Genomic DNA, 8,717 nt, shown 5'->3' on the forward strand with positions numbered 1-8,717 from the left:
AGTGTCTCCTTGGTTTTGAAATTCATGTATGTGATCAATTCTGATGAATTGGCTGTGATTCTCAAGTCCTTCCTGGGAACAGGTCCTTGTGGTCTAGCTTTCTCCCCTTTGGAAACAGCAGACAGCCCGGACTGGAGGCCTCCATGGTGGTGCTGGAGGTGGGGATGCCATAGTTACTCCCCATGCTTGGTTGCTGTGTGGTCTAGACCCTGTGTAACCTGGAACTGGGCTCCAGTGGACCCCACTGAGGTGGCCTAGAGGTGGGAAGATAGTGGCAGTGGCCGTCTCTTCAGGGTACTACACAATGTCACTGCAGAGAAGATAAAACACAACTGGGTTAGACCTTGGTAGTTCAGTACCACTAGGGAAGCAGAAACATCCCTGCACTTACAAAACCTCCATGTATTTTGTGTGGTGGGGTTGGGTCAGGTTGTTTCTGTCCTGGTCAGGCTGAGCTTGTCCTTTGATTTTTTTCTGTGGTAATATTTCTCAGGCAGCTGGTACCAGGGTGCAGTAGAAGCTCCCCTGGGGCTTTATCAAGGCAGGTCCTGGTAGCCAGGGCCTGTCACCTCAGTGAAGAATGGGGCAGCCAGGGGGACACCAGGGAGCCCCCAGCCCTAGGCAGTGGGAATCTCTCTGTGGGGAGCTGGAGATCGCCCTGCTGCAACATCTCTGGGGCAGGGGCTGACAGCCTGGGTGGGTGATGTCAGGTCCTGGGCAGAGTGGGGCCCCGGGAGAGTGGACAGGGTGGGCAGTGAGGCACATAAGTGCCCCTGGGACCCTGGTAGCTGGCAGTGCTTCTGTTAGCATTATAAGAGGCTTTGCAGACTTGTAGAAAGACTGTTGCCCTTTTAAAAAACAGAAAAATAAAGGCATAACATGACTATATTTCAGCTCTTGGCCTATTGATTTGGCATCTCCCCCTGGAGGTTCTGGGGTACATAAACAGTATTGAACATATATAGTACATGCCACAGAGCCCAAAGCAGAGGACATCTGTCTGAGAGGTGACAGAGGGAACTGCAGTACAGGTACTTCGATGTAATTTTGTTGATGAGTGGTTTTCACACCACCTAACTCGAGGCACTTGAGCTGGGAGACTTGGCTCTGATCTGTGCAATGATTGCATGTGGTGAGGGAGGGACCTTCTCCAAAGGGGCATTTCAAGAAAAGGGGTTAATACATCTTTTTGCTTCTTGCCTTAGACTTGTCCTTTGAGGTCTTGGATGAAGGTGATTCAATAGAGCTGGCTGTTAAAAATTAAAGTATGTTCTTTAGCTGCTCATGGCACACAACCTTGAGCAGGCTTTGCTTTCCGTCCCTGTTCCCCTCTCTGCTGTATCTGCTACATTTGCTTTGGTTGGGGATTAATTCTTTCTCACCTTCCTCTTTGGACATAGAGAAGACTTCACCCACATGCTTCCCAAGATGGCTGTGACTGGTTTGGTGACTCCACACCATTTCTTAATGTGGCTTTTGCCTGCGGTGACATAAGTTTCACTTTGGCCCTTTTCACTCAGACTTTCCTGACACTTGTTGATCTCATTCCTCCTGGTCTGTTCAAAGTGCAGTGACGAATCCTTTTTTGCCTTTTGCAGTCCTTCTTGGTGCCACCTTCACTTAAAAAAGTTAGATACAAACTGTTTATTATCTGGTCCAGGACTTTCACATCCATTCCTCTCAGTAACTGTGTTTACCTGAGCCTCCCTGCTCTGCTGCCTAAGTGATGCCAATCTCCTTCATCCTTCTATTCCCTTGACACATACCCTTCCCTTTATCCCACACTGACTCTTTTCTCTGGGATGCCCTCTCCAAACAGATCTGTCAGCCTCCCTGGGCTCCTCCAAATTTTTCATTGATTTCTTGTGGATCTCTTGATAAGTTGCCAAGTGACTAAAGCTAACTTGTTGCCTTCAGTAGGAGACTCGTATTTATTTGCATCATGTATTCAATTACCTGGCACGGGAGAACATAAAGCTGGCACATATAAACTCTCTTATTATCCATTGCCCTATGTCACTACCTCACTCTTCATTACATTAACTTGTTGTGTCTTGTCTTAAATGGAGATTGTATGTTCTCATAGTAAAATACCTGTCTTCTATTTTGGGGTAGTACGGCACCTAGCACAATGGGCTGCTGCTAGCTTTCTCCTCTCTCCTAGGTGCTTCTGAGCAACAAACAATGAAGAGCTGGAAGAGCTGGCCAGAGATTGTTGCTTGCATCTGTGTTTTTGTCTGAATTTCCATGCCTGCTGCTACGTGTGCTGCATATCAATTTTCTTCGGAAAGTAGGCAAACAATATGCTTCCAGACAACTGTGTAAACATTCTGTTGGAAACTGTTTCAGTAGCTATGTGCATATTATGTAGCTAAAATGCATCCCTAAATATGTACCATGTGGGGTAGGCTCACTTTCCTCCTGTAAATATTTGATTTCTTTCCTCTCTTCCTTTGCGTTTTTGTGACAGCACAGCAGTTGCTCCCTGAAAGCCAGAGACCAATGGCACAACTGTGCACCACACTCAGAGCATGCAGCCATGATCTTCTCACCCTGCCAGACAACCTGTGATTTTGTGGGACTAAGAGTTCTTTTAATAGGACAAAATGCTCTCTTTGTAGCTTCACTGGGTTTGGAGAAATGAGAATTAAGGAATCACAACAGTATGGTTCGTAAGAGCAAGTGTGAGGGCGAATGCATGTGTCTAGCAAGAATCCTCTCTTCCCCTCTGCTTACTGGGTTGTTGCCAGTTTGCAAGCTGTTCGCCACATACAGAGAAGCAAATGAAGTGAGGGAAGCTGCATGGGCAACTGTTCTTTTGAGTCTTTAGGGAATGGCTCCTGCCACTGGCCTGCATTCTCTAGGCCAGTTGGGCTGTACTTGGCCTTGGGCCATGGCTGAGAGCAGATCTGTCTTTAAACCATTGCTCTTCCTCAACAATCAAGCCAGAAGGTGGTGGCCCAGATCCCAAGTCCTCAGCAGTTCTCAGACTTGTTTATCTTCTGCCTCTTAAGTGTGATTCCTAGTGAGCACTGGGACACAGCCGTATCCAACATACATCTCTCTGCCTTTGGCATGTGTCTTATGCTGGAGAGGGAAAGAGATGGATGACACTGCTATATAGCTAGTGGGTCCACCTGTGGCAGAAGTTGTCGCTGAAAGAAGACACCTGAGTGTGCTGCTTTTGGTTGGCACTGTGCAGAAGAGGGACAAAATCCTATACAGAGATCCCAGGAGGTCTCCTTGTCCACCTCTCTGCTTGAAGGCATGATCATGTATGTCTGAGCTGCCCTTGACAACTGTTTGTCTAATCTGTTCTTTAAAACCTTTAAGGATGGAGATTTTGCAATCTCCCTGCGTGGCCTTGTTGGGCACTGACCTACCCTCACAACTAGGAAATTTTCCATAAACTTTCTCTTTTGCAAATTAAGTGGATTTAAGAAGATAAGCATGACTATGTTGCTGAGACCAAAGGCTCAGCTGCCCCATCATCCTTTACGTAACACTGGCCAACAGGAGAGGCTTCAGAGAAGTGTATTAGGAGCAGGGCAAGGATGTGGTGATAATCCTGCCACTACAATTCCTTAGCCTGAAGTCTGTGACTGTTTCCTTGGTTTCTCTGCAACAAATTTAAAGCACAGCTAACTCTCATCTGTGTGAGAACCATTTATGTAGTGGAAAATGCTTTTCACATTTCTACAGTATTTTCTTTTTTCTAGATACAAGAAGCCCAGAGTCCCATCCCTCCCTCCTAGTTCAAGTTTTCTAAACCTTGCAAAATTTGTCCTGATCTCTCCTTTCAGTTGACCTACAACTGTTTTAATCATCATTGAGGAGAGTGGACTTGTTACCTGTAAATCTCACTTACAAAAATTTGAACTGGAACTATCTCTTCTATTAATGATAGGTTTGGGCCCCATCTGGTTTGAAAGGAAAATACTAAGGAGACAGAAAGAAAATAAACAAGAAGGAGGTTAACATCCAAGTCCAAACAAGTTTCCTGAACATGGAGAGTCCCATGGTCTGCCTCCTGTGCCTAATGTTAATGAATAGTGTGCATGGTATACATAAGCTGTCTAAGATACGGTAGCCAGCACTGAGATTTCTTCTTCATCAGAGAGGCACAGAAGAACTGTGCTGTCATTATCCTTCCAGCTCCAGGGATATCTCATATCTACTTGCATAATTATGGACATTTCAGAAGAGGGACAGAGAATTTGCACCCAAATCCTACACCCCAACCCCTGTATTATTCCCTGGTGAGGCTGAAATGAGAGTTGAGGGCTATATGAATTTGTACATGATTTGATTCTTAATCCTGGTGTTGCAATGGCAACTAACTAGGAGATTTCAGGGTATTTTTGCATTTTCTTCTGGTTGCCTCAGTGCATCAGTCATTCTGCATCTTTCTCTTAGAAGCTCAAGTCTCTCACCGACTTTCATGGGGAGCTGAGGTTACATCTGTGCCCTGTGGTGCAACTCCTTACACTTGAGTGCTGGCCCTAAGCCGAGGTGATGTAAAGCTGCCAGTGTCTCTTGGACTTAGGACAGAAGTATCTTTGCCATCTTTCATTTGGCAGTATAGACAGCTTCTTTAAACTGAAAAAAAAACAGGACAGCTGTTTTAGCACTTTCCTAACATGAGCACTTGGCTCGCAGGCTATGCTAACGTGACTAACTTGCTTCCAGAGCACAAGTGCTGAGCCACAGAAATGACCCAGCTTGTTTAGAAACACCTGATCAACTGTCTGCAATGCTGTGGGGGTACACCAGCAGACAGTTTCCTCAGTGCTGGGAACTCTGCAACTGGACATGGAAATGCCTTTTGTGCCTTTACCTAGTAAGGTGTGGCTTTCTTTCCCAATGGGTTCTCTAGTTAATTTTATGTATGTCTGCATGACTCAATTACTTAGCTCCTGATCTGTAATCAGGGTGGGCCAAAGAAGACTCTGGAAAGACTGAGGCAATGGAGGCTTGCTGCCCTTGCCTGTGTGATGGAAGAGCAGTGTTTGAAAGACTGGCATAAAAGAAGTCAGGTTCTTGATGTTTCTGTGGGAAGCACATATATAAGCTGCACAAATCATTACCATCTGTATTATGAACAGACCCCAGAGCATTAACCTGTTCTATTAGTTGCCTATGCTGGAAGTACTGTTTATGTTAGCAAAGCTGAGGTAAAAATCCTTCTTATGCATAATGCAGGACATTTTATATATTTGACAGGAAAGCAATTTGAAACATTTTGAATGGAAACATTTTCTGCTAAATCTTTTTATTGTGATGAAAAATACACCCAAGAAACAGTGATGTTAGAATGCTGGGTCTCTGGAACTCAGGAAAGTCTGGAGTGATCAAATGCACCTTGATTTAACATTTTCTTCACCTCTCTTTTTGGTATCTTTTAAAGGGGCAAGAGAATCGTTTGGCTTTTAAAATAGGAATAATATTACTTAGCTCTTTTGTATAGTGTCTTTTATCTGTGGGCCATAGAGCCTTTCTCTAACACTAGTTTAGCATGGAAACCTTAATGTGAAGAAGGGGAAGACACTAATACTCCTCAATGCTAAATTCCATGCCTTTATAAATAGGGAAGGAGCAAAAGTCAGCCAGAAGTTGTGAAAGATGTCTGTTTGCAAAGCATTCTTTTTACAGCTCCCCCCCCTCCTTGAGGAATAAGCAGCTTTTCAGAATGGGAGAACAGTCAGGTTTCTGTAGGTCAATCAAAGGGTGTACATCTGGGCTTGTGTCTCTGTGCTGACTACTGGGGTCTTTTCACTTCCAGCAGTCTCACTCCCTTAAAAACTTGGGGGTGCAGTCTGTGCAGCTTGGTGCTACACCCTGCCATGCAGGACATGAACCAGGATGGGGACTGATACTGCTTCTGGCATTGTTAATTCCTCCTGGGATTTCTTAGTGCAAATCTTTGGGAATGGGATTATGTTTTGGAACTGATTCTTTGATGTCTTCTTATTGAGGGCCTGAAGGCTTTAACTTTATGTCTGCTCTCTGTGGCAGATGTGAAGTATTTTCTCTTCTCACCAGCTCACACTAATGCCTACTTTTTCCTTTGTGTTGCCAGTAAGCGAAATGTCCCAGAGAGATTCAGAGGTGTGTCTGCAGGCACAAAAACAGGCTCAAGAAAGATGGCAATTATTTTTCTTATTCTGATCTTCTGAAGACACATCCAGAATCTGGGGTGATGATCACAGCATAAGAACATCAAGACACAAGAAAGAACTTAGGTTGATTTTTAGTTTTATCCATTTTTCCATTGTTAACTCTTCATGTTTCCATGTGGAGAAATATGAGCAAGGAACTTATTTCTGTTGCAAAGCAGCTTTCCTAAAAGCATTTTCATATAGTTAGATTCATAAATCAATGATTTTTTAAGTGCAGCCATCTACCTTCTGGAAATGGAATTGTGGATTCATAAGCAGATCACAAAAATCTATCCTTGAAATCTTCAGCAAAATAACTGACATAAGGGAAATAGGTTTTAATCCAAATGGCACAGACTGACAGTAGTCCATACTGATGAGAATTCCCAGTTCTTTTATAGCTAAGTGTGCTGATTTGGTTTGGTGGGATTTTTTTATAGCAGTGGAAGGGCCCCAGGAGCAGCTTGGTAAGAAGCTGAGAAGCTCCCTCTGCTCCAAAACCAGCCAAGGAGCCATTAGAGGGACAACAGATGTGCCTCAGCGATTAACATATGAAAGAACTGATATAACACCTGAGCCCTTAGAGAAAAAAGAAGAGCTGTGCTGTAGAGGTGAAAGGCAGTGCTGGGGTGAAGATCCTGGTGGTTGGTGAGGAAGAAGTGAAGGCTCCCAAGCAGAAGTTTCCCTGCAACCCATGGCAAGATGGCAGGCTGTCCCCCTGCGCTCATGGAAAAAAGTGGTGGAACGGTCCCTGAAGGTACCAGGTGAACTTGGCCAGTGGACTTGGATTTTGTGGCCAGTGTATTTTGTGGCCAGTGGACTCTGATTGCGCAGCTGTGGAAGACCCCGGCGCCAGGGGAGTTTGTTCCCGAAGCAGCCCTTGACTCTGTGGGAAGCCCAGGCTGAAGCAGCTCTGGACCTCGTGGAATGAACTCATGAAGGAGAGGTTCGTGGAGGACTCTCTCCCATGGGAGACACCCCGTGGGGAAGCAGGGAAGGACTGTAAGGAATCCTTCTTCCTGAGAAGGAAGGAGCAGCAAGAACCACCAGCCTGTGAAGTGACTCTAAACCCCATCCCCTGTCCCCCTGTGCCACTGGGAGGAAGGAGGAAGAGAAACCGGGAACAAAGTGATTTGGGCCTGGGAAGAAGGGAGGGGTGGGGGTAACATATGCAAGCCCTGCTCTGTGTGTTGTCTGTGTCCTGTGTGTGTTTGATTAGTGTGAAATTCAAGTATTATTTTTTCCCCAAGTTGAGTCTGTTTTGCCAGGGACCTTAATCGGTGAAGAATCCTCTCTGTCCTTCGTTAGCAGAGCAGAACTTCTCTTAGTGCATCACTTCAGCTTCCAGCATGAGGATTTCTGTGACTCACAGGCAGGTTATGCAAACACTTTTTTGCATCTTGAGAAACTGAATTTCATATGAAATTTATCTGGAAAACATGAGCTAGATTTTTTTCCACTGCCAGACTATGGCAGGGTTTTGGACAGGATGTCCTATGTGATGTGCCTGAGGCAATATGAAGATATTAACAGGATAAAAGTGAAAGCTGTAAATAGAGGGATATTACCAAAGCAGAGAGAAGGGGTTTGAATGTCTTGGCTTCAAAAGGATTTGGGAGTGAACAAATAACGAGGACAGCTTGCAAGGTTTCTGGACTCAATCTTCAAGAGAAATAAGGCATGACCAAAATTTCCTAGCACTTGAATATTTTTTAAAATAAAATTTAGCACATTTTCCTTTAAATAAAAAGTGTGTGTTTACAGCTTGTAAAATATATTCACAATGTACTTTTGGTCAAGAATCATTTTGTACTCATAAATCACACAAGTTTATTTTATATAGTGAAAAGTGCTATTAATGAAACAATGTGCTGAACTCTGTTTAGTGGTAGCACCTGTGGAGTATTCCCAGGTATCTTGGTGTATCCTTCATGTGAGAAATTAGTAGTAGTCTGCAACATAGTGAAAACCATCCTGCTTTAGCCTACATGGCCATATGAGGAGAGGCTGAGAAAACTGGCTTTGTTCAGCCTTGAGAAGAGAAGGCTTAGGGGAGACGTTATGACCATGTTCCAGTACTTAAAGGGTGGCTACAAAGAAGAAGGATACTCCCTATTTACATGGAGTCATGTGGAAAAAACAAGCAGTAATGGACACAAGTTGCTCCTGGGGAGATTCCAGTTGGACACAAGAAGTAAATTTTTCACCATGAGGACAGTCAAACACTGGAATAGTTTCCCAAGGGAAGTGGTAGATTCCTCCACATTGGAAAGTTTCACATCTCAGCTTGACAGGGTGCTGAGCCATCTCATATTAACTATAGTAGTGCCTTCCAACCTGGCATTCTATGATTCTATGAAAAAACCTTCTTCTTTTGGGAAAAAAAACACAAGATAGGTGTTACCATAGGTACTAGTGTCTTTATTGACAAGGCCTCAGTTTTACTACTTACCAAAGAGCAACTCTTAGTTTTAGACATTGTGGACATAATCAGCAGAAAAGCGGTTAATGTGCTGAGAGCTGGAAAAGAGATGATGGATAAATGGAGCAAAAATTGCC

This window comes from Apus apus, chromosome 1, assembly GCF_020740795.1.
Source record: "Apus apus isolate bApuApu2 chromosome 1, bApuApu2.pri.cur, whole genome shotgun sequence".
Lineage (NCBI taxonomy): Eukaryota > Metazoa > Chordata > Aves > Apodiformes > Apodidae > Apus > Apus apus.